Raw genomic sequence first — 27,448 nt, forward strand, 5'->3', positions numbered from 1 at the left:
TTATTAACGTACAAATAAAATCACATTTCAGTACAAATAAAATATCACCATAGAAAAACATGCCTTAAACTATTACATCCAGTACAAGCCCACAAGATTTTCGGCACCACTGAAACTGGAGTTCTGGACATACTGGTATGGAATGATGAGGGACAAGCCTGAATCGGGGAGACAGCACTTCCTTGCTGGAGTTCTGCAGCCTGGTGGGAGACAAAAACATATCATTTTTGTCATATAACTTAGGAAATGAGAAGTGTAGATTAGGATACCTGCAAGATTTCCCCAAGTTCTGTTATGCTTTATTGTTGACATGGAGTTCCTGAAGTCCTCAGGTTTAACCCTGCACAGGTACCATAGTGCTATGAAAGTAGGTGGTTCTCCCAACACAGACTTTCTTCCTAAAGCTACCTCTAGTTTTCAAACAAACTAATTTTGTTGAAGGTGTCCAACAAACCAGTGTTACAAGCTTGTTGTCATTTCTTTAGTCTTTGAAAATTTAAGCATAATAGTGTATGAAATATCATACACAGTTTATCTATCTATCTACCTATCTATCTATCTATCTATTTATCTATAGCTGTCTATCAATAGCTGTCATCCTTTTGGCATTTTTCAAGGATACAATATATTATTATTAACTATAGTCTCCATGTTGCACATTCAATTTGGTGAGATTATTACTCTTACCGAGATTATTCTATCCTCTCACTAACATCTTCCTTATCCATTCCCACTGTGACCCCAATCTCTCTAGGAAGCCTTCTATTCTGCTTCTGTGAGATCAACATTCTTTAAACTCAGCCTAAAAGTGAAATAATTGAGGATTTTCTTGTCTGTGCTTGGTTTAATTTCACTTAATGTTCACTAGTTTCATCAATATAAAAAATTACAGACTGCTCATTTTTGCATGGCTGAGTCTAAGAATATGCACACACTGTATCTAAATGTTCACTCCTTGTTTCTCTCTGAACACAGTTGGTTTCCTATGTTGGCTTTTGTGCTGCTATAACTCTTGGTAGATAAATGACTCTTCGATGTCCTGATTGTATTTCCTGTGACACATAGACATTGGTGACACTCTAGGCTGTCAAGATAGTTATGAGTTTTGGTGGAACAATCACACTGCTTTTCATAATGGCTGTGTTAATTTACATCCCCACCAGTGTCTCCTCATCCTTGTCAGTACTTGTTAGCATTTATCTTCTTGGTGGTAGCCTTTCTTACAGATCTGAGGTGATATTGCAGTTTTAATTTGCATTTATTGTAATTAAGGATGAACTTTCGCACATACCCATTAGCTATTCGTGTATCTTTCTTAGAGAAATGTCTCTTTAAGCCATTCATGTGCTCGCTGTATCTATCTATCTATCTATCTATATCTATATATATATACGTGTGGGTGCATGCATGTGTGTGTATGTGTGTGCGTGTATGTGCATGTGTGTGTGCATGTGTATGTTTGTGTGTGTGCATGTGTGCGTGTGTGCGTGTGTGTGTGTGTGTGTGTGTGTGTGTGTGTGTGTGATGTGTGCTCTTTGTGTGAGTTCCTGTAGAAGCCAGAGGTTGAGGAATATCAGGTGTCTTCCTCAATTGCTTTGCATCTTATTTTTGAGGCAGGGTCTCTCATTGAATCTGGGGCCTAGACTGGCTGGTCAGTAAGCCTGCAGATCCTCCAGTCTCTACGGCCCCTGTACCCAGATCACAGTGTGCACTATCATGACCAGGTGTTTATGTGAATTCTGAGGGTCTACGCTCAGCTCCTCAGTTTGTGGACTTAGCGCTCTACTCACCTGGCTATTCGCCCTCTCAGGTTTGCCCGATTTCAAACCATTACTTGCTTTCTTTGCAGCCAATTTTCTTTTCTTTTTTCATCCTCTTTCTTTTCTCCATCCTTCCTTTTTTCTGACGCTTAAATTTATCCCAAAGGCTCTGTTCTCCCAGTCTCATCCCCAATGCTGCAACAGAACACCGATTTCGCTTCAGCCTTCCTTCCCCCTACTGACACCTCCCGTGGATGTCACAGTCCAACCTCTCCTAACAGTACCCTCCCTACTTGGTTGTTTTATTACAGCTCACAAGTCCATCAGGTACCCACTGCTAAGCCATGGACCACGCCAGCCAGAAAAGCAGGTAGGCTGCCTGCAAACCTTCTCTCCTCTCTCTGCTCCCCCAGACCCCATCCTCCAGTTTCATCCCCGGCTTAGCAGCAGAGCACCCTTGTCAGCCTTCCCTGCTCCCTGCTCCCACCTCCTGTGGATCCCACACATCTTCATCTTCTAACCTTTCTCCGCTCACTCATTGCTTTGTCCAAGACCCCAAACCCACCAAGCATAGGTTGATAACCCAAGAGCAGCTTCTCCCAGTGAAACAAGTAGACTGAAGGCTGACCCACACCTCTCCTACTGCTCCTGAGATCCAATCTCCCTTTCTCATGCCCAGCTTTGTAGCAGGACATCTGCTGTGATCTTCCTTTCCTCTCTGACCCCATCCCCAGTGGATAACAAGGACCTTCTCCTCTGACCTTCCTTCCCCCAAGTCACCCCAATGTCCCAGCTTCCAATACCAGCAGTCATTCTCTGTGAACACACCCACCTAGAAGGCCAGGAAAACAGGCAACACCATACTCTCTGAAAATCCAAAGAGGAAACACAAAGGAAGGAACAAAACACCCACCCAACATAGACCTATAATTATCCTGAACCCAAATGCCTAGACTCAAGTAAAGAAGCAAAATAACAGCCAGGGAAATATGTCTTCACTAGAGCCAAGCTGTCCTGCCACAGGATACTGCAACACAGCTGAAACACAAGAAAACGACGACCTTAAAACCAACTATAGGAAGAAGATAGAGATCCTTAAAGAAGAAATAAATAAATTACTTGAAAAAATCCAGGAAAGCACAAAAAACTGGAGGAAAATGAATAACCTCTCAAAGAAACCCAGAAAAGAACACAAACACTTGGAAGAAATGAATAAATCCCTTAAAGAAAGCCAAGAAAACACAAACAGTTGAAGTAAAACTGTTCAAGACCTGAAAATGGAAATAGAAGCAATCGAGGGTTCCAAAACTGAGGCAATTTGGGAAAAGAAAAATTTAGGAATTCAAATAGGAACTACAGAGGCAAATTTCACCAACAGAATACAAGAGATGGAAGAGGATCTCAGGCATTGAAGATACAATAAAAGGAATTGATATATCAGTCAAAGAAAATGTTAAACCTAGAAAATTCCTGACAGAAAACATTCAAGAAAGTCAAGACACTATGAAAAGTCCAAACCTATGAATTTATAGGAATAGAGGAAGGAGAAAAAAAATTCCAGCTCAAAGACTCATAAAATATTGTCAACAAAATCACAGAAGAAAAATTTCCTAACCTAAAGAAGGAGATGTCTGGAAAAGTAAAAGAAGCATACAGAACACCAAACAGTTTGGAGCAAAAAAGAAAGTCCCAAAGCCACGTAATACTCAAAACATACAGAACAAAGAAAGAATATCAAAAGATTCAAAGGAAAAAAACACATATTATATAAAGCCAGAGTTATTATAATTATAACAGACTACTCATTGGAGACTCTAAAAGTGAGAAGGGCCTGGAAAGATATGCTGCAGATTCTAAGAGACCATGGATGCCAGCCCAGATATACCCAGCAAAATTTTCAATCACCATAGATAGAGAAAAATAAGGTATTTCATGATAAAGCCAAATTTAAATAATATCAACCAACAAATCCAGCCCTATAGAAAGAGCAAGAAAACTTCAACTAAAGGAAGTTGATTACACCTATAAAAACAAAGGAAATAAATAATCTCACACCAGAAAAGCCAAAAGAAGAAAAACACACATGTTCATGTGCACGCACACACACACACTGACCACCACCACCACAAACAAAAACAAAAACACAATAATGAACCAATAATCATTAGTTATTCAATATCACTCAATGTCTTTGGTCTCACATACCCAATAAAATGACACAGATTAACAGAATGGATGCAAAAACAGAATCCATTCTTCCTCTGCATTCAAGAAACACACCTCAACACCAAAGATCAACATTATCTCAGAATAAAGGGCTGGAAAAATACATTACAAACAAATGTACTCAAGAAGCAAGCTGGTGCAGCCATTTTAATATCAAACAAAATAGACCTCAAATCAAAACAAATCAGAAGAGATAGGGAAGGATACTATATACTCATTAAAGGAAAAATCCACCAAGATGACATTTCAATTCTTGGTATCTACGCCCCAAATACAAAGGCACCCAAGTTGGTTAAAGAAACACTACCACATCTTAAACCACATGTTGATCTTCACACACTAATGGTAGAAGACTTATACCCTACTCTCATCAATGGATTTCAATAACCCACTCTCACCAATACCCTACTACAGACAAAAATTAAGTAGAGAAATAGTGGACCTAACAGATATTATAAGCCAAATGACCTTAACAGATATTTACAGAACCTTTCACCCAACACAAGAGAATATACCTTCTTCTCAGTATCTCATGGAACTTTTCCTAAAATTGACCTCATATTTGGACACAAAGCAAGTCTCAACAAACACAAAAAGTTTGAAATAACTCCCTGCTTCCTATCAGACCATCACAGAATAAGGCTGGATATCAACAACAACAGAAAGAACAGAAAGCTTACAAACTCACGAAACTCAACAACTCTCTACTGAATGAAAACTGGGTCAATATATAAAGAAAAGAAATGAGAGACTTTCTATAATTTAATGAAAATGAGTATACAACATTCCCAAATGTATGGGACATAAGGAAAGCGCTGCTAAGAGGAAAGTTCATAGCATTAAGTGCCTACATAAAAAAAAAAAAAATTGACATCTTATACTAGCAGCTTAACAGCACATGAGAAAGCTCTAGAACAAAAAGAAATAAGCACATCCAAGAGTAGTGGATAGTAAGAAATAATCAAACCAAGGGCTGAAATCAATAAAATAGAAACAAAAAGAACAATACAAAGAATCATTGAAAAAAAAAAAAGTTGGTTCCTTGAAAACATTCAACAAAATAGAAAGACTCATATCCAAACAAATTAAAAACAGGGAGATAGAATATCCAAATTAACAAAATCAGATAAGAGAAGGGGGCATAACAACAGACATTGAGGAAATCCAGAGACCGTTAGGACATACTTTAAAAAACTGTACTCCACCAAATTGAAAAGTCTAAAACAAATGGATAGTTTTCTCAATAGGTTCTACTTACCAAAGTTAAATCAAGATCAGATAAACAATTTAAATAGACCTATAACTCCTAGTGCAATAGAAGCAGTTATTAAAAGTCTCCCAAACAAAAATCAAACTTGGGACCAGATGGCTTTATTGAAGAACTTCTAAGAATGTTTAATGCCTGTACTTCTCAAGATATTCCACAAAATAGAAACAGAAAGAACATTGCCCAATTCATTTTAAGAGGACACAGTTACCCTGATACACAAACCACATAGAGACTCAACAAAGAAAAATAATCACAGAACAATTTCCTTTATGGACACAGAGATAAAAATACTCAATAAAATATTTGCAAACTAAATCCAAGAACACATAAAAAATCATCTGCCATCATCAAGCAGGCTTCATCCCAGAGATGCAGTGATGGTTCAATATATGAAAATCAATAAATGTAATCTACAATGTGAACAAACTGAAAAAAAAACCCAAACATGATCATCTTATTAAATGCAGAAAAGGTCATTGACAAAATCCAACACTCTTTCATGATAAAAGTCCTAGAGAGATTAGGGATACAAAGGATATACCTAAACATAATAAAGGTAATATACAGCAAGCCTATAGCCAATATCAAATTAAATGGAGAGAAACTTAAGGCAATTCCACTAAAATCAGGGACAAGACATGGTTACCCACTCTTTCCATATCTATTCAATATAGTTCTTAAAGTTTTAGCTGGAGAATTAAGGCAACCGAAGGAAACCAAGGGGATATGAATTGAAAAGGAAGAAGTAAAACAAAGTACTGTTATTTGCAGATGATAAAATATTATACCCTAAAAGTTCTACCAGGGAACTTCTCCAGCTGATAAGTACTTTCAGCAAAGTAGTTGGATACAGATTTAATTCAAAAAAGAAAAATCATTAGCCCTCCTATATAAGAATGACAAATGGATGGGAGAAAAAAATCTGGGGAATAGCACCCTTTACAACAGCCTCAAATTATATAAAATATCTTGGGATAATCCTACCTAACCAAGCAAGTGGAAGACTTGTATGGTAAAAATCTTCTGTTCCTTGAAGAAAGAAATGGAAGAAGATATGAGAAGACTGAAAGATCTTGATGATCATGGATCCATAGGATTAACATAATAAAAATGACCATCCAATGAAAAGCAATCTACAGATTCAATGCAATCCCCATCAAAATTCCAACACAATACTTTATAGATCTTGAGAGGACAACTCTCAATTTTATATGGAAAAACAAAAGACCCAGGATAGTTACAACAATCCTAAAAAATAAAAGATCTGCTGGAGGTCTCACCATTTCCATACTCAAGTTGTACTATAGAGCTACAAGAATACAAACCTTATGATACTGGCATTAAAAACAGACATGTTGGTCAATGGAATCAAACTGAAGACCCAGACATAAATCTACATACATATGAACAGTTGAATTTTGATAAAGAAATCACTGGAATACACACTGGAAAAAAAAAGAAAACACCTTCAAAATACGGTGCTTGTCAAGTTGGATGTCTGCAAGTAGAAGAATGCAAATAGATCCATACTTACCACCTGGCACAAAACACAAGTCCGGCTGGATCAAAGGTCTCAACTTAAACCAGATACACTGAACCTGATAGAAGAGAAAGTGTGGTAATAGCCTGGAATGCATTGGCCCAGGAGATGACTTTCTGAACACATCTCTGACAGTGCAGGCACCAAGATCAACAGTTAATAAATGAGACCTTATGATACTGAAAAGCTTCTGTATGGCAAAGAACACTGTCAGTTGGACAAATAGGCAGACTACAAAATGGGAAAAGATTTTTACTATCTCCATATCCAAAAGAGGACTAATACCCAAAATATATTTTTAAAAATTCACAATAAACTAGGTATCAAAAAATCCCCAAATAATCCAATTTAAAAATGGGGTGCAGATCTAAACAGAATTTGCAAGAGAAGAAACTCAAATGACTGAGAAACATTTAAAGAAATGTTCAAAATCCTTAGTTATCAGAAAAATGCAAATAAAACTACATTGGGATTCCATCTTAAATCTGTCAGAATGGCTAAGATCAATAACAAAAGTAACAGCTCATGCTGGTGACGATGTGGGGCAAGAAGAAGATTCCTTCATTGCTGGTGGGAGTTCAAACTTTTACAACTACTATAGCAATAGAGATGGAGATTCCTCAGAATGCTGGAATTTGCTCTATCTCAAGCTTCAGCTATACCACTCTTGGGCATATATTCAAAGGACACTTCATCCTACCACAAGGTTACTTGCTCAATGATGTTCATTTCAGCTTTATTCATAATAGCCAGAGACTCAAAACAACCTAGATGTCCCTCAAATGGAGAACGGGTAAAGAAAATGTGGTATATTTACCAAATGGTGTATTACTTGGCTATCAAAAACATGACATCATGAAATTTGCAGGCAAATGGATGGAATTAGAAAAAAAATCATACTAAGTGAAGGAACCTGACCCAGAAAGATAAATATGATATGTACTTGCTTATAAGTGAATATTAGTCATTGAGTAAGTGATAACTAGGCTAATCCCAGAGAGGTTATGTAAAGAAGAAGTGAGTGGTGGGGGGACACATAGATCTCCCTGGGAGAGAGAAATGGAATAGGTTTTTAAGGGGAGAATGGCACCAGGTGGGGATGGGAACAGAGGGATCTGGGTGGAGGAGATAGGACGGAGTATAGGGAGAGATGGCTTGAATTGGGTGGGTGGGGACACTTGAGGAGTGGTGTGGAAATCTAGTACAGTGGAAACTTTCTGGAATGTGTGAAGGTGATCCTAATGAAGATTCTGGTAATGGGGTATATGGAATCTCAACTGTTTTGTTGTGTGTGGGGTACTAAGTATTGAATCCACGGCATTGCATATCCCAGGTAAGCACTTTACCACTGAGCTATGTCAACAGTCATGATAATAATAATAATAATAATAATAATAATAATAATAATTATTATTATTATTACTTTTATTTGAGACAAAGTCTTTTCCAGGCTAAGCTAAAACTTACTTCATTGCCCAGACAAGGTGGAAACTTCATATTCTCCTGCCTCAGCCTCCCAAATTTTAGGATTACAGTCCTGTGCTACCTGTCCCTTTTTCTAAGTCATATTTCTCTATTCTCTATCTTTGCTAGTAACTAAGCCACAGTAATCCTGTCACAGCTTTACTACACTACTTAACTAGCTGGTTTCACAGTCTGGGGCTCCATTGCGATATTCACCTCTCATGTCTCTTCTAAACTAACTTCCAGTTCAATACTTTCACTCACTCCTCAGGTTTACAGTCTACCCTAGCACTCCTTACTGGTGGCTTTTTCAAGCAAACACATATTGTCCAGGCCACTTTCTTTTCAGTCTGTTGTTTCACCCTGGTCTTTACCATTCTGGGCTTCCTCATCCCCACAATAAAAGCTTTGACTATTCCTTCACCAGTACTTTCTTCATGTTATTATTCTTAAAAAAAACTTATGTTCTACTGTAAGTTTTCCATTGTGCAACACTACAATGTGCACTAGGTATAAAGGAGAAAATAACAACTATAACCACATTAAGTAAGCTCTTTCATTTCATGAGTTGATGTACTTGTGTGCATACAAGCAACCCCCCCCCCCAAAAAAAAAACCCAGTAGTTTCATGTCCTAGCTATGAGTCAAAAATTGTGCTTAGCACTTTACAAAGATTATTTTATTTAGTGCTCAGAAAAGCTCCATGGACTTTTTGTATTTAATACCCTTCTTACAGATAGATAAACAAGGGTTGAGACTTGCCAAAAGTGATACATTAAGCCTTGCCCTACTGTTTCTGGAATTTGGCATTTATCTGCTGTGACTTCCTGCTCACTTCTGTTGATGAAGCATTTTTATTGTTCATATTGTTTAGTGCCAAATTCACATACTTTTATACTGAAATTTAGGGCATGAAAAATATTCTTACTTTCTATAAAGAATTGAGAAAGGCTCAGGCATATATTCAATCCGTTTCTGTGATTCTATGGGTGAGAAAGTGATTATGAGTTTAATGGCCTTGAAAGGTAAATTATCTCATACTCTTACTCATAATAATTTTTCTATACTGTAATTTAAGTTTAGGGAATAAAATTTTGCTACAAATTTATAATAGTGATTTTTTAGAAAATAATTTGTCAATTTTAAGCAAAAGGAAAAATATCATAAAGTTAAGTACTCTGGAAACATGTTCTGCAATTTGTGAAGAGCTGAAGAATAGATCTACAATGACAAATTAAGAGTAAGTAGTAGGTTATCATGTGCTATCTGAACATGTATCTTAATTAGTCATAGACTCCAACAAACAGCAATAGCTGGTATGAAGCAGATTTCATTTTAAAATTGTTACAACTTATTGATACAAAGTGTTAGATGTGCCTGGTGGTAGTAGGTACACCTTTAACCCCAGCACTCGGGAGGCAGAGGCAGGTGGATCTCTGTGAGTTCGAGGCCAGCCTAGTCTACAAAATGAGTTCCAGGACAGCCAGGGCTACACAGAGAAACTCTGTCTCTAAATACTAAACCAAACAAACCAACCAACCAAACAAAGAACTTTGTTAGATTTTTAGAAGTTTGTTGTCTATGTATTGATATTTTACTATCTGTTGTTGGATGCATTAGTGATGTTCTCTAGACAAATTAACTTGACAGGATATTTCTATGAAGAGAGAAAATAATGCACTTAAAGATTGTCCATGTGTTTGTGCCAATACTCAATATTTCAGACAGGCTTGTATGGATTTGAAGTGGCCCCTTCCCCAGCAATGTCACAGGGACTCCAGGCTTGAGCACTGCTGAAAGTGCCATTCGGGGAAGCTCTGGATATTGGAGATGGGAACCAGACAAGTTCTTGGGACCAATACCTTGGTCCTGGCTCCTTCCTTGCCTTTCTACATATAATTCTTGACTACCATGCACAAAGTGTCTACACGCTTCTGGCATCATCATGCAGTGCCTGACCATAACACAGCCTGGTGTTATGACTACCACACACATATCACACATGGATCACTAGTCTAGGAAAGTACCAAAATTAATGTATAGATAACTTACTGAGACACTAATATGATGAGAAGAAATATGAAACAGATAACCTTTTTTTAATAACAAGATTATGCATTACATTATAGGCACAGCTTCCTAAACTGTGGGTCTTGTAACTGAATATAGAAATGACAAAAATGATCAAGAGTAAAAAGGTTTCTGAACACAAAATGACCAAAAATCAATTCAAAATCAAACATGTAATGAGTCCAGGCTGCTTCTGGCAGATCATGCCCGTGTTGTTTAATGTAACTTCAGTGCGGCTTGGTTCAGAGCATGTGATATGCAGTTACCTCACAGAGCACCAGCCAACACTCTCTGATTTGGGACTATTGAATATTACAGATTGCAGTGTTAATGGAGAATAATCAATTTTACTGATTTAGATGCTAATTACAGAAACATCTGAACTAGTGTTTGACCACAAACTAAGTGTCCTAGTCAAAGTGTGTGTTCCTTATCATACCAATGACCATATTTACTAATATAATATTTGAAAGTTGAACTATGAATAGTTTTATCTGTAAATATTTATCATAAATTAACAAAGAAACCATACCTAAGCTGTGTTTGGGCATGGTATGGGTTACATCAAAGTTCCCAAATTTAAACAAATAACCTTAAATGTTTTTTGACCAAGGGAAATTCTGAAGAATCATGTAGGACCAAGGAGCTCAAGATGGAAAGGAACTCAGCATTCACAGAACTAAGAGGAAGAACTTAGGAGAACTAAGGCTTAGTAGTCCTAAATGTAATCAAAGTTGTGTGGTGTGTGTGTGTGTGTGTGTGTGTGTGTGTGTGTGTGTGTGCACATGCATGTGCACATGTGTGCATGCATGCATATGTGTGTAGAGCTGTGTGCATATGTGTGTGTGCATGTCCATGTGAGAGTATATGTGTGTGATATAGATATAATAGGAAGAAAGGGTAGATTAAGAAACTTACTTCTAAAGAGCAACAACTCATTTAAAATGTTTTACATTGGTATAGATTTTAGTCTATTGATACAAACTTGAAGTTAATTTTGTTATAGTGTGTGTATATTTTTACTCTTGTTTAAGGTATTATGTTTGTATAGCTCATTTAAAATTGTAATGGATAATTAATCAGATAGATAGGTAATCTTCAAATACTTCAAAGACCTACGGAATATGGCATTTAAAATATTTTTAAAATTTAGACTTTCTGGACAGTGAGACATGTCTGCTCCTGGCAACACCAATTTACTTCAGAAAGGAGGATGGGCATTGAAGACATTTCATATCTTATCTTCACCTTGGCAAAAATAGCCATTTGGGCAAGAAACTGTTCTTGCCTGGACTGCTTGATCGACTGGACATGCAGGACCCATAGGAAGGTGACCACTAAACTTTGCTTGACAAAATGGTCCTTCAGGTACCTGCTTCACAGAGGAAACTGCCAGATATTCTACAAGACACTGAGAGAAGTGACCAAGAGACTCTAGCCCTGTGGGCTAAAGACAAATGCCCCAACTTTACAAAGGAACATTAGGTGACTGTCCAGGCTGCCAGCTGTCTCTGTCTACCCTGCAAGACTCCCAAAAGTTGCTTGCATCCTTCTCCCAGTTCTCAGATAATATTATATCCTTCTGAGGTCTTTGATGTGGTTGAAGACTAGATAGTTATAATTTTCTCAGTTATGATAAAAGATAAGTTAGATATAAAACTTTAGACTCACAAATATAGATAGATAGGATATCTTCTTTAATATTATAACTCTAATTCTTGCTTGATAATTGTTTTGTTATCTGAAATTTTACTATATAAAAGTTAAAACCTTGCTTTTTGAAAAAAAAGAAAAGGGGAAGTGCTGTGGGATGTTCTGTATGTCAAATGTGTTGATCTGATTGGTTAAAATAAATAAAGTGCTGATTGGCCAGTAGCCAGGCAGGAAGGATAGTATAGGTGGGACAAGAGAGAAGAGAATTCTGGGAGGTAGAAGGCTGGGGTGGACAGACACCGCCAGCTGCCACCATGACAAGAAGGATGTAAGGTAATGGTAAGCCACGAGTCACGTGGCAAAGTGTAGATTAATAGAAATTAGTTAATTTAAGATAGAAGAAGTAGATAACAAGAAGCCTGCCACGGCCATACAGTTTGTAAACAATATAAGTCTCTATGTGTTTACTTGGTTGGTTCTAAGCGTCTATGGGCCTGGCGGGTGAGAGAGATTTGTCCTACTGTGGGCCAGGCAGGAAAACTCTAACTACATGTGTGTGCATGTGTGTATGCATGTATGTGTGTGAGTATATATGCTTGTGTGAGTACATGTGTATTTTAACAACATGCAGGGCTTATTAACAGAACACCCTGGTTACTCTTTAAGAAATGTGAAGAAAGCTCCTATTTACAGAGCAAACTTCTCTCTGATGGCCTATTTGATTGATAGGTATCATTTATTCATGACTTCTTACTTGTGTGTATAGAGACAGGGTAAAAATAGCAAATCAAGACTCTGTCTTTTTTCATAATAAACTTCTCTGTGAATGCAAGTTACCAGAGATCCTTGATACAATCCAGGTGATAAGACAGCATCACAGATATGTAGGCATGGGTTTGGAGTATAAGTTCAGCCTCCCTATTTTGTGAAGAAGTTGTATGATGCTGTAGGATGTACAAATTTTCTTTTGAACAACACTAATACAATTCAATGTTCATTATGCCCTATTTCTACTAAAATTTCCACTCTAATAGTTCTTAAAATACTTTAGAATTTAAAACATCATTATTTAATTTGAAGATATGTACCTTTAAAATTCTGAATTGTTAATGATCACTCTGCATCTTGCAGTAGATGGACTTTACAATTATTGTAGCTATTCTACCTGGTATGTATTTATTTGTTCATAACTCTTTAGGTTTTAATATTAGCATGGAATTTACTTCCTTGTTAGTGCCATGTTCATTGAATTTAGTTAATATTTAGGACATGTTCCCAGTACTTATTATCTGACTTGACATCGAAGTAAAATGTACAGTGTTTACAGAGTTTCATAGAAAAATGGATTTCTTTTCATTACTCCTCATTTTCTTGTAAACCATCAATCAAGTGTTTTGTAACAGTGAATTTGCAGCTTTAATGTGAATCTCCACAAAATCTTCTCAAAACACCGATTATTATTCACTAAGTCAGAAGTGAAGCCTAAAATATCACATTTCCTACAAGCTTCCAAAAGGTACTCATGTCGTCAGTCTGTGTCCTACGCCTTGAATATTATAGGTGTCCGAAGAAGATACTGGAAGTGGGGCTGTTTAAATGTTTTCTACTGCCAGCCTGGGACATTTTTGCAATACTTTGGGTAAAGAGATATACAAAATTGATACAGAAATCAATCACAGGGTTTCAGATAATGTATCTTAAAGAATTTGTGTGTGTGTGTGTGTGTGTGTGTGTGTGTGTGTGTGTGTGTGTGTTTAGCATGTACACTCACAGCACTACATCTTCACATAGAATAGTCTTGAGTCAGGCAGTGTTGATGGGAGCTCTGTGGTGTGATAGCCATGATGCATGTTCTGAAGTAAGTTGCACTAATGTCACATGAAGCAGCCCAGGCAAGTTTTGCCAGAAGCACCTTGGACCCATTACATATTACATTTTGAATTAATTTTTCGTCATGGCATGTTTAGGAGCCTTTTACTGTTGACCATTTTTGTGACCTACATGTTCAGTTACAGGACCTGATGTAGGACTGTGACCTATAGTGTAGGAAGCTGTGCCTAACAACAGAATGTACTTGAGAGGATTATATGTTACACGATACTCCACATTTAGTTAATGCCTCAACCACTTATCATAATAGATAAACATGATGTGTTTATGTTAAATAGAACATATTTTAATGTTCTAGGGCATGCACAAGGGAGCAGAAGTTATTAAACTAAATCTAAAATATTTCTTTGAAGTCTAAATAGTTCTTTGTTAAAACATTTAATTTATACAGTTGCTTTTGTTATTGATACACAAAATGTTGGGTCTTTAAAAATAAACATTTTTTTACATATGAAAGGGGAAGCGTAATTCTGAAAAGAAGGTTAAGTTTGGATGTATCAGGTATCATTTTTGTCAGCTGATGAAGAGGGCCTTCTGCTCTGGCTTTCACAGCCTTTAGCTATCATTAATGGACTGACCTCTCAGGTGAGTAAATATTCATTTGACTTACTATAGTAGGTTTCTGATTTATGTTGACTGGATCACTTATTGGTGCAAAACACATATGCCGGTGTGGCGAGCCACAAGAATGTGAAATAGAAGTCCAGCTGCATACAGTAAGCTATTCAGCTGCTTCTTGCTATGAATTCCTTGTGCTCATAATTCTCCCAGAATGTGTGTACTCGTGTGAACCTCTGTCTGGGGCATTATGCTCAAAGTACTTGGAGAAAGTCACATAAGGCAGAACTTTCTGGCCCTGAGCTCCCAGCTCCCCTTTTAGCATTTGAATTGGGTATCTGCCTTTTGCAAATATTTCCTTTTAGCCACATCCAAAGGTAGGGCCAGCCCCAAAGAAAGCACCAGAAGACAAGAGAGGAGCAGAATGGCTACCAGACCACCTGCTAGGAGCCTGAAGCCCCCAACTAAGGAGACAGCCTGGCTCCCTGGCCAAGGGCCTGGCTCCTAGTGGTGTAGATTTGTTTCTAGTGCAAATCTTGCCCCCTTTCTCACTGCCACAGAGCAACGTCTCAGAACAAAGCGTTTTCCTCTCACCAGCTGCTTCAAGCTGTGGCACAGATTGACTAGCTGTCGGTACTCCTCCCCCGCCCTGTCAGAAAACCCGTAGCACTGAAAAATAGGGCAGTTTTATTTTTAGTGACTTAGGATTTCTTTACCCTATCTCCTGTAAGTTTGTAGTTTGAGCACATTCTTGATAGACCCATAATGTTTTCACCTCACCACAGTAAGGATAGATTCCTAGCACATAAAATTCTTCTCTGATTTATTTCAGCTCCTATCGAACTCCATCTCTATTCTCTTCCCCGTTTTTGGGTTGCAAGTGAAGTTTCCAAGAAGCTTCTGGTGGAGCCCTTGCAACTCTTCTGTTGTATTGTAAACATGAAGGTGTTGCTGGCTTGGAAAAGATATGGATGAGTCCTGAGAGAAGCCGTCAGAATGATGAGGACAGAATGATCTTGGGGGACCAAGAGTTGGATGAAAGAGCTTGACTATCTAGATCCATTCCCATGTCTATGGTAGTGTCCCTTCTGGGCCCCTGGGATAGTATAATGTTAAGGCTGGACCCATAATATTATACAAAATGACAGGAACCAGACGTCTAGCAGTATATTTTAATAATTCTTTGAGAACGTAATACAGTGTAATTGGAGTATATTTACCATCCTGAACCCTTCCCTGATTCATCCCCATCCCCTCCCAACTTCATTTCCTCTTCTTTTCTTTTCATAATCCAGTTTGTGACAGCTGTGTATTTCTGGGTGTGGGCCCCTGACAGAAGAGTGGTCGACCTACCAGGGGCCACACCTCCCTAGAAGCCATCAACTTCCTATGGACCCTTAGCTAGGAGTGGGGTGTAATGAGTCCATCCCCACTCTATTCTGGAATGCTAACTGATGTGATCTTGTGTGGATTCTTTTGTAGGCAGTCAGTCACAGCTTGTAGCAAGCACATACCCGGGTTATGGGAGAGGAATAATCACTCTTGATTCAGACTTGGTTAACATTCATTTATTCACACAGTAAGATTACAAGCAATATTTATCCTGTCTTCCAAATGGAAGCGGGAATACCTCTCCAGGTATACTCGTGATATCTGTTCCTCTGGATCTTGGGTCAGCCTTCCTCTGGTCAGCCAAGTCTACACTGGGGACAGGATCTTATATGTCTGGTGGGGGAGAGTCATCTCACTCGAGGGTCTGGAGCTTCATCTTTTATATTCTTTTCTGGCTGGGTTTTTAGTCTTATCCCTACTTCCACACATAGCTTATAGCATCAATACTCCATTTGTGGTTTACTTACATCCTTCTATTGCTTATCACACCTGACCAGGGTTGTTCACCTTACATGTTCCTTACAGAGCTCTTGTGAGTTCCTGAGTTCCTGAGTACAGCAGTCCTGTCTGACGCAGAAGATACCATTTCCTCCCCATGCTCCCTGACCTCAGACTAGAAATTAGACATTTAATGTTAGATTTTAATTTTTTCTCAGCTAGCAATCTTTGTATGACATATGTGTGATACTCTGTCATGACACTGGGCAGTGAGAGTGGGGTACACCTCCAGAATGCCACCCCACTGTGAGCATGAACAAATGATATTCTACAACAAACTGTGTGGCTGAACTATGATGTTCAGTTGGTTAGGTGTATTAAAATTTTGATGTGTGGCATTTCTCCTTCAACGTGTGTGTTGGGCTGTAATGGTGATGCATGCTAAGGCTCATTTGTATTATATGTGTCTGATGGAATAAAGGGGTTTCTTGTTTTGTGTGTGAGCTGGGTGGGTTTGGGAATGACTAAACTCTTCCCACTTTCCAGCCCTATTTTCCATCCCCTTTTTTCCCTCTTCTTTGTGCTTCCCCTCCACCCTCTACTTTAATTTAGAAAGATACTATTATATAGTTTAATAAAATGCTAGACAACTTAAACCAGGAGATACAAATGGTCAAGAACATTTTTTTAGAGAGAAAAAAAGAATTCTTTAATTTTTAGTCTCTTATTTTTCTAGGCTTTGTGAGTGGGTATAAGGAAAATAATCCGCATACTTCAGAGAACAGTAGAAAACTCACACTAGCTCAATATCAGGTTCAAATAATCTAGTCTTGTCCAAAATTTTCACTTTTTTCTCTTCACCTCCATTTTGAGGGATTCCTTCAGCACTTTAGATTTGTTTACAGAAGGCTGCACTAACTCACCCCACCCCAGCTCTACCCTGGGACAGAAGTGCTTAAATTCTCTAATTCTCTTTATTTAATAGTCTTTCTCCTTTTGTCTCTTCTATGCAAACACAGTTCCAAACAAAAGAAACTAAGTCTTAAACACTTAAATAAATCAAATATGCAGGAGGAGGTGTGTAATGATAAGGTTCGAATGTTACGAAGAATCAAAATAAAATCTGATTGTGGAGGGTTGATAGACAAATTTCAAGAGCTCCAGAGAATAGTTTATGAAATTCTGCCAGAAGTCTCAAACCCAAGTACATGTGCTCCACAGAAAGGTCCAAATTAATTGTGGGATTGTAAACAATGGGGCTGGCCTTGTCTTTGGATAGAGAGGTCTCAGGAGCAAGAAGAACTAGGGTTGGAAATGCAGACAAAGCAAGTTTTTGGTCATTCCAACTGTTGGGGAGTTATCAAGCACTTTATGGCCTCTAATATGCTTGTCCTGGCTTGCTATATCTATTTATAGACAGTTATATGTCTGGTGGAAGAGTAGTGAGCGGAGTTTAGTTAATTCAGACCTAATTAATTCCTTAGAAAAGTTATCTGCTACTTTAGAGAACTAATTTCTTTATTCATTGGATGTATACCTTGAAAGTAAGTCCCTCTCTCACTTCTATAAGCAGGGGTTGTAGGAATGCAGGCTTGATGTGATTTTGTGTAAGGGAGAGGTACAAGAGTAGAGACTCCCACCGACTCAAAGAACTTCATAGTCCTTGAGTGTCTTGACTTTGACAGGGTAGGAGTCAGCAGCAGGGGCTTCCCAGTTGCTCTACCCAGGACAGCATGCTATGATATAGACACTCATACCTGTGAACCATATAGACTTAGGCACAATGGTAAGCCACTAATGGGCTTCAGTTGTCCAGGTCTCTCAAAATGAAAGAAAATAAAAAGGTAACTTCCTCATAGGAGGGCTCAGTGAACATACACAGTTTGAAATGGATGTCCACTCATGCATTTTTGTGTCCTCAAAAGAACATGGGAACTGATACTGTTCTGTCTCCCACTGGGGCCAATGACAGCCTTTCTTCTTTTAGATATGAGTCAATACCCCAGCACTGAGGTGCTCTGCCAACCAGGTAGATGTCCTAAATATTCTTTTGAAACCATCCCCTTGGTAGATGTAAAAGAGGGAACTTCTGGCAGCTGGCTCATGAGAAAATCACAGTAGACTTCTCTCTTAATGTTCTTGGTATCTGCCATTCCCATGGGATGCCTGTTAGTTGAGTGTTCTCTGTAACTTCAATTTCAAATGAAACTTGCTTGAGTCTTCTGATGTTATGGCCCAAGACTACTTCCTGGGATCACTTATTGCCTTTTTGTTTTGTTTTACTTTCAGGCACAGACTTCACATGCATTTTGCATCTTGTAACTTTATGGTAATGATGTGACAGAAGAAGCCCATGATTTACATCACCTCAGCATACTAGACAGCATTGCCACGTAGGCCAGTGTGCTCCTAAAAATATAAAGAGAATAGCAAGTATTGAGGGCATATTTTAAAATGCATTAGAGTATTCTCTAATTGATTTCTCATTTATGAAAGATTCTATTCCTGAGTGCATATTATCTGGAGTGTGTATCTAAGTTTTTTTCTGGGAAATTGTGAGGTCAAGCTGCCATTTCTAACCTACGTCATGTTTTCTTCTTAGCTAAATTGATACCAAATGTGTGTGGGTTTTTTTGTTTGTTTGTTTTGTTTTCTTCTGAGCCTCTTTAAGGTCTGGAAAACTCCAGCATATACGACTTTCAGTACAGAACTATTTTAGCTTTTTCTATGTGATGCTAGGAATTAAAAAGACACTTAAGAATGCTCAGCAAGTGTTTTGTTGTTGAGTTATATTCCTGGATTTTGCTATTTCAAGAGAGAATATTATTGTCTCTGTAGCTCAGACTAGCCTGAAACTTCTAAATTTCCCACCTGAGCACCTAGAGTACAGGGATTAGAAACCTGCTGCTATGTTATCTTTTCAAATTTCTTTTTAAATTCTTAATAGCCCTCCATTGTTAGCTTTTCTTTGTAGGAAAGTGGTCTGGTCTTAGGGAGTCTATATATTGTTTCAGTTTAGCTATTGGCATTAATTGCTTAGCTAGTCTTAGTAAAGCCTGTGTGAGTATATGTGTATGAGTGAGTGCAGTTTCTTCGAGTGTGTGTGTGTGTGTGTGTGTGTGTGTGTGTGTGTGTGTGTGAGAGAGAGAGAGAGAGAGAGAGAGAGAGAGAGACAGAGAGAGACAGAGACAGAGACAGAGAAGGGACAGAGACAGAGACAGAGACAGGGTCCAAGGCAGAGAGACACACAGGGGGATCAGACAGCCTCATTGCTGAAGGCTTTTATAAATATGAGGCCTATCACTATGCTATCCCTTATGAAATCATATAGTGGCTAGAAAAGTTATTGCATTAAGAGATTACAGAATTTCTCTTAGGAATATAATACTCATTCTTCAAAAAATTGTTCTGAATGTATTAATTTCTACAGACAAGTATCTTTTTTCTCAAGAAAAAAGGGTCCATGGGAGAGATGGGTATCTGACCTGCCCACTGGACACAGATATCCATGTTCGATGGCTTCTATTTGCTGAGTTTTAAGTCCATTTCAGTGAAATAGCACTAGAAATCATCCTCACAGCCAACTCAAATCATTAAAAAATTTCTCTGAGACTTTCTTGAGCTATATCTATTTACAAAAATTTTCTTCTTCCTCGAAACCATTGTATTAAAATGTCTCCATTCTTCCCAACATTTTAAGATTCACCATTGTTAAGAATTTTTAAGGAACTGAAATTGGAATCCTATTTTATTGTTAATACCTTCTATGCTGGTGTTTGACAGTGTGTTTGGGCTGATTATTCCCTGAAACAAAGCATTGTCAAAAAATGACCAGGACTTCAGAATTCAACAAAATAGAAAAGCTTCCAGTAAAGCAAAGGTCAAATGGTGTTGACTTTCAACAGAATAGGAACAGTTTCAGCAGTCACTTATAGCAGTGAAGAGAGAACCGAAAAGAAGACAGACAGAGAGTCTATTTAAAGAAATACCCATGCCCTCCACCCAATACAGGAAATCATCTTCTATACCAGAGAACCCTGAAAGGCGATATCCTTTCGTGTTCTGGCAGGCAAGCATAACCATTGTTAGATTATGATCAGGCCTCCCACGCTGTAAAAGAAAGCCTGCACAGCACATAAAGGGGTCAAGTGAGAGGTACATTTGGAAGAATCTCTACCTTTCGGTAAGAAAGTTTATAGGCACTGAAAGAAAAAAGCCACAGTTAATCGAAAGTACAAAAGTTTCTAACAGAAAAGTGCTCATAAATTAACAACAACATCAAAAAGACTTTTGATAGCAATTAAAAGTAGCAAACATCTTCCTAAAGAGGTACAAGGTCATGTTCAAAGTAGAAGAAAGCACCAACCTTGCCTTCTATTCACAGTTATCTATCCTCGTCAGTCCTCTGAGCCTTCCCACACTTCATTTCACACCTCTTCTTTATAAGAAGAAATAATGGAATCGAGTTTCAGGAAGACTAATTCTCATAACTTTTGACTTATATAACATCTCAAAACCTATGACAATTGAAAGATATCAGAAACTCACAGCCAGGTATGTTCAAGGACATTTTAAGATATTTATGTATTTTGTTTTATGTGTGCATTTGTTTTTGTGTCACATGTGTGTGGAAGAAGGTGTTGGATCATTTGGAACTGGAGTCACAGGCAGTTGTGAGCCATCACATGGGGGCTAAGAACTAAACCCAAGTCCTCTTCAAAAGCAGTAGGTGTTCTTTATGACTGAACTGTTCCTCCAGCTCCCACAAGGGCCTTGGGTTTAAGGTGTACTAAAAGCCAGCTTGGCAATCTGACACATATCCACAGCACAACAAACAAATCACCAAGCATATATTTTTTCAGGTTAAAACATTCACATTCAGAATCATATAAAAACTTTATTCCAACTTGTATAATTTTTTCTAATGACCCCAGAGACTGCCCTAATATGTGGTCATTTTTATACAAGTTGATAGTACACATTTCCTTGTAGATATAATGTAAGAAAATGTCAAGCTCACTCCTGGTGTTTTAACCTTCTAATTCCCCTTCAGAATCAGGTGGATGAATTGTGATTCCCATTCTCTGAGGAGTTTATAACTTTAATCTGATATGGCAGGCTGTTGTTGCAATAGCAGCAACCATTTATTTCCATCTGATTGTCTCCCATTTAGAACCACTGTATATACCGATTTAAAAATTGGTTGGACACCATCAGTTCTGCATAAAACTATTTATAATAATTCATCTCAGACTCATAATAGTCAACATCAATATCTTCAGACCTGTCAGCATTGTGCTCATACACTTAGCCAACTCAATGACAAGAATAGTTGTGTTATTTATAGACAAATATCATGTGCATGTTTGAATAAATTGATCCCCAAATTGTCTGCATAATATACACCTTTTAGAAAAACACATCAAAAATGCAATTCTGATAATTTTGCAATGGAAATAAAGGGAAACTTAACAGAATATCTTTCCTGAAGATTTTTCCAGGGCCCTGGATGGAACTTCTTGACAGAGTACATCAGCATAGGAGCATGTGATGCACCAGATTCTCTAGTGAAATTACATCACATGTGTCTACTTTTTTAGCTTTTCTTAATTTGTAAAGCTATATGAACAGTTATGGTGACCATTATTTTAATAGACATTTCCATGATGAGTGGATAGGTGTTGAATTTCACAGAGGAAGTATTGAGGGAGATGATCCAACATGTAAAGTTTCATGGGAAGCAGATGATCCCCAATATATGAATAACTGTGTTCCTTTAGTGAGCACATACTGTTCTGCTGTTTTCATATAGTACCTGTGAGTAAATATGTACATGGTGCATAGACACATATACATATACTTATTCATATATATAGAGAGAAATTTGCATAATTACAATGAAGGTCATTTCCAGGCAACTCCATTTATTTTTGTCATTTCTTGGGGCATATAAAGGTAATATTTACATTACCCTAAAGTCAATTAATGTAGTTAGTTAGATGTAGTGACTATATGTGATTGATCGATATATCTGTCTACCTCTCTATCTATCTATAAAAATGTGTATTATTAAAATATCTTATTGCGAAAAGAACACCAGTGAATACGTAAGCCTTCAGCGTGCTGCAATGTTTTTCTGGGGAAGGTTTCATCCTTATGATGACTATTGACTTGGGTGGTGGCTGCAGAAGGTCTGGGTGGCTGGGGCAGTTTGTAAAATAAGGGCAACAAAGTTTGCTGTATTAATGACACTACACAAAAATTCTTCTATTCCACGTAATCCTGTCTGCCACTATTTCTCCCCCAGGAGAACTTTCTTCTAAGTTGGAGACAGCTTTCTATTCTGCCCTGTTTTAGCAACTGGGTCCATACAGTGCTCTAAGTCCTCTGTGGTCCTTCTATCTGTGTGGCTGGCATCTTCTCCAGTATTCCATCTCAAGAAACCACTCCTTGCCCATCCATAGAAAACAGCTCCTCATCTGCTAACATCATATTTTAAGAATAGAACACTTCAGAAAGAGCTACAAGCTCTGCTTCTATTATTCTCTTTAACTGCCACACCCTGGCACTGAAGTCCTAAACCCCTCAGAATCATACATGAGGATTGGCCTTCATTTGTTCAAAACTTCTGCTACTGTTCACATTTTGAGCCTGTGTTATGCACTACAAACCTTTTAAATGGCATCTAAAACGCTGAATCCCTTTTGATTTGTTTTGCCCCATGCCATCAGAGAAATTACTGTCTGTAAACTTCTGAGAGGTATTTTCTAAGCAGTAAGATGAGAGAGTTATTTCTTGGTACATGGATGCTGGTTATATGTTGTGTGATCAGGTATAAAAGCCACATTAATCCTGATACATGTTATCAGAGATTTTGGGATAAGCCACACTATTTCAAAAGGGCTGTGTTTTTCTGAAGAATATATTTGAATAGTTAGTTTAAAATATTAAACAAATCTTGTTCTATGTACAGTTATGTACATATCGTCATCCAGGTTTTGTGATTCTATTTACAGAACACAGACTGAGTACACTGTATACAATTCTCTAAACCATTAGTATTTGTAGATGGTCAATGGGTATTGGCTTTAGCCTAAAGCCATCAGCTGATTGTCCTGTGAAACCTTAGAACCAGGCTTTGGCTTCTCTCATCTGTGAAGGTCAAAGAGGACCTCTGCGTCCAGTATCAAAGTCTTCCTCTCATAATGAAAATCTGTTGGTGAGCACAGTCACAGTCATCAGCTATTGTAGCCAGATGAAAACATCTTGCTGTGGCTTCTACATCGGCACTTCCTGATTCTCTCTGTATGTTTATATAATGGAGACCAAGTCTTCACTTAAGCCTCTTGATCTGCTAACTTTAAAGTGCTCTGCAGTGTCTCCCTTCTCTCACCCTTTATGGTTAGGCTTTATTTTAAGGGAATATTATGCCTAGTCACTAAAACTTTCTCTATTATATAAATAAGTTTATATTTTAACAAGGTGTTTTGTATGCTTATTAAATAACACATTTAACTGTCTTTAAGACCCTTCCTGTTGTATTTGTAATTTAACTGCTTATCACACAAAAAGGTCTAGTTTTCAGCTCTTCTATGCTTTTGACCTTTCTCCTTGCCAAGCGTGATTATATCAAGTTTATGATTGGCCGTGAAAGGTGTGTAACCCTTCTTTCCACTTCAAGAGTTAAAGCCATTATATGGTATTACTTGACAAAATTCAATATTACTGTGTCTCTGGGAACAAGGCAGCCCAAATATATATATGGCTATTTTATTTTTAAGGTGTGTTACTTTTGTTTATGTTGCATTTGTTTAACTCTGTGAAGCTGTGCTACTTTGCCTGTCTAAAACACCTGATGGTGTAATAAAGAACTGAACGGCCAATAGCAAGACAGGAGAAAGGATAGGCGGGACTGGTGGGAAAAAATAATTAATAGAAGGAGAAATCTGGGAGAGAGAGATGAAAGAAAGCATGAGAGAACAAGGAGGACACAAGGGGGCAGCCATCCAGCCACGGAGTAAGAGTGACAGAGTAAGAGGAAGGTAAAAGCCCAGAGGCAAAAGACAGATGGTTAAATTAAAGTTAAGAGAAGCTTGCAAGAAACAAGCCAAGCTAAGGCCAACCATTTAAGACTAAGAATAAGTCTCTGTATGCGATTTATTGGTGGACCCTCCAAAAGAGCAAAAACAAATGACAAGAGAGAGATGGGAGAATGACTCTGTCATTGAAACAGTCGGAATAGGAAACATATGCACTTGTGGATTGAATTTGACTTTTTATCGGCACAATTTGTGATGCCCCAAATAATTATTATATAATAATATCAAAGATCATTCACCATCGCATGCCATTTCTCCTTCTTAATTTTTCTTCCTTCCATTCTCTATTTTTAAATAGTGGTAGAAGGGAATGAATCCAAGGACTCACACATGCTGAGGTAAAGCACTCGATTCTCTAGGGTACAAGATCAGACATAGGCCAACAGCAATGGATTACTATATAATATTAGAATAAAGTTAGAAATATTTTAAGAGTTACCAAAATCTGACACAGAGATTTGAAATACACATGTGCTGTTGAAATGCAGAGCTGATAGACTTGCTTGCTATACAAAGCATTCCCAGAAATTTCCCCTTTAGAAAAATATCTATGAGTTCTTTCTTCATTTGGTTATGAGTATTTTTCTTTTATTATTATTTGACAGTTTAATACATTTATATAACTAATCTTGGTAATTTTCCTCTCCTGATCCCCTCTCTCCCACTGGCACTCTTCTCAGTGAATCCCTTCCTACCTTCTTTTCCTGTGTGGTCCATTGAGTTTAATTAGTTATTTGCATTAGAGCTGGTGGGAAGCTATTCAGTGGAGCAAGGGGGAGATGGGAAACAAAGACACAAAACAGAAACAGTTAATTTGTGAATGTGATACCTCCTAAATTCAACAAAGGAAAGCAGAGCAAAACAACATGCATGTATACCATGTTTCTTCTACTCTCCAATGCCAGGATGCATTTGACTTGGCAGACAATATTACCTGGCAAGGGTATCTACAGGGGTGGCATAGAGACACATTCAGAGAGAAGAGACGGGACAAAGGTGACTAGACACTGTCTAACAAACTGCACTTCCAAGCACTAATTCCTTCTTAGGAGATGGGATTAGTGTGTAGGTAAAGATGTAAATCACCCTTAAAGACCCCACTGCCAAACACTGCTACACTGATAATCAATTTTTAAAAATTAATAATTTCTTTATTAATTTTTTTTACTTATTCTTCTTTCAAATAATACATACCAGCTTCCCCTCTCTCCACTCATCCCTGTAACCCCCCAACCCCTCCCCTGTATCCACTTCTCCCACTGATCTCCTCCCAGGAAAGAACACACCTCCCAGGAACATCAATTGAACATGGTACAACAAGATAAAATAAGACCATGTACAAACCTTCACATCAAGGCTGGGTGAGGCAACCTAGTAGGAGAAAAAAGGGTCCCAAGAGCAGACAAAGGAGTCAAAGACACCCCTCCTCCCACTGTCAGGAATCACCCCTAAACACCAAGCCAACAACAATAAATTACATGCAGAGCCCTGCTGGTTGGCATACCCTGCCCCTTACTCTGAACTCTACAGCCCAGAAGTTTGGCTGGGCTTCCCTCCTTCCAGCTTCTCTGGCCTGTATACAGCACAGCCATTTTGGCTCTGCCAATCTCTTGGTCCAGGCTGCCCTTCTTGGTTAGTGGCTCCTCTTCTTTTCCATCACTTCGCACATGGCCCGGCTCAGTCTGGCCATCTTTACTCTGGACTCTCTCAGCTGTCCTTGCCTCTGGCTATGCTCTCCCTCTTATCTATAATAAACTTTTTACTCCACTGTATCTAGAAGCAATCATGCCCTTCCTTTTATATTTTTCATTTATCTGTGCTAAAACCTTGGAATTGGCATAAATGAGTTCCTTTCCAAAAAACTTTGCCTATCCAAACAAACCTACTAATTTGACTCTCCTAAGGTATGTAGAGATCATTTGTTTCTGCTGACTTCTGCCACCCACAAAATTGGATTCCAAATTCTAGAGTCTGATTCTCCAGCTGCTGCTTCCCTCTGCCTGTTGGGTTTCTACTCATTTGTCTCTCTTCTACACCTTTTAAGTCTCTCTCTGGGCTCTGGACTGCTCTGCCCTCCACCTGGGCATCTCTACACTCTGTATGTGTTTCTTTGGCTTTAGCCTGCTATACCTATGTAGATACTGTTGTGCCCTGGACGTGAGGGCCCCAAAGAGACCACCAGAGACATGAACTCACCAAATCCCAGACAAGCCCCCAAATGTTGTAGCCTGGGTGTGAGACCCCCTTGTGTCATGGTCTGTAGTGCGTTAGCAAACAAATGATGAGCATAAATATAACAAATTACACTGAGGAACAAGACAGTCAGGCAAAAAGGAAGGACAAGGGTCCTTTACAAAATTCAGATGGGTTAAGAGCAACAATATCAGCCAGTTCACAACTTCCTTTTTAACTTTAAGGGTACCGGCATAGATCATATTTTACTCTTTTTTTTTTTTTTATTGAACCCAGGGCCTTGTGCTTGCTAGCCAAGCACTCTATCACTGTGCTAAATCCCCAACCTCAAAGATTTATTTATTTATCTTGTACACAGTGTTCTGCTTGCATGTATATCTGCAGGCCAGAAGAGGGCACAAGATCTCATTACAGATGGTTGTGAACCACCATGGGGTTGCTGGGAATTGAACTCAGGACCTCTGGAAGAGCAGGAAGTTCCCTGGGTTCAATCCTCAGCTCTTAAAAAAAAAAAAAAAAAAGAATTCAGATGGGCATCCGGAAAGGGAACCTCAATTATGTCAAAGACCTACAGGTGGGATGGGAACAAGTCTATAGAGTCTCCCAATCCCCAGAGTTTTATACAGATGGGACCCTTGTGGGTCCCTGGCAAATTGGCCTCAGACTCGAGACTTTTGATCAGACAAGGAAAGGGGATGTCTTCCTAGTCCTCCAGGTTTGCTTTTATGACATGTCCACCAAAGTGGAACCTCTCAGATACAGACAGCTGCTGGCAGCAATAAGAAAAAAGAAACAGAAAACAGAAACAACAAACAGGCAAGACAGACAAACAGACTTACCTGATTGGCCAGTATAAACCTTCGGGGTTCTGGGGAGGTCTCTAGGCCCCCCAAAT

This window comes from Onychomys torridus, chromosome 21, assembly GCF_903995425.1.
Source record: "Onychomys torridus chromosome 21, mOncTor1.1, whole genome shotgun sequence".
Taxonomy (NCBI): Eukaryota; Metazoa; Chordata; class Mammalia; order Rodentia; family Cricetidae; genus Onychomys; species Onychomys torridus.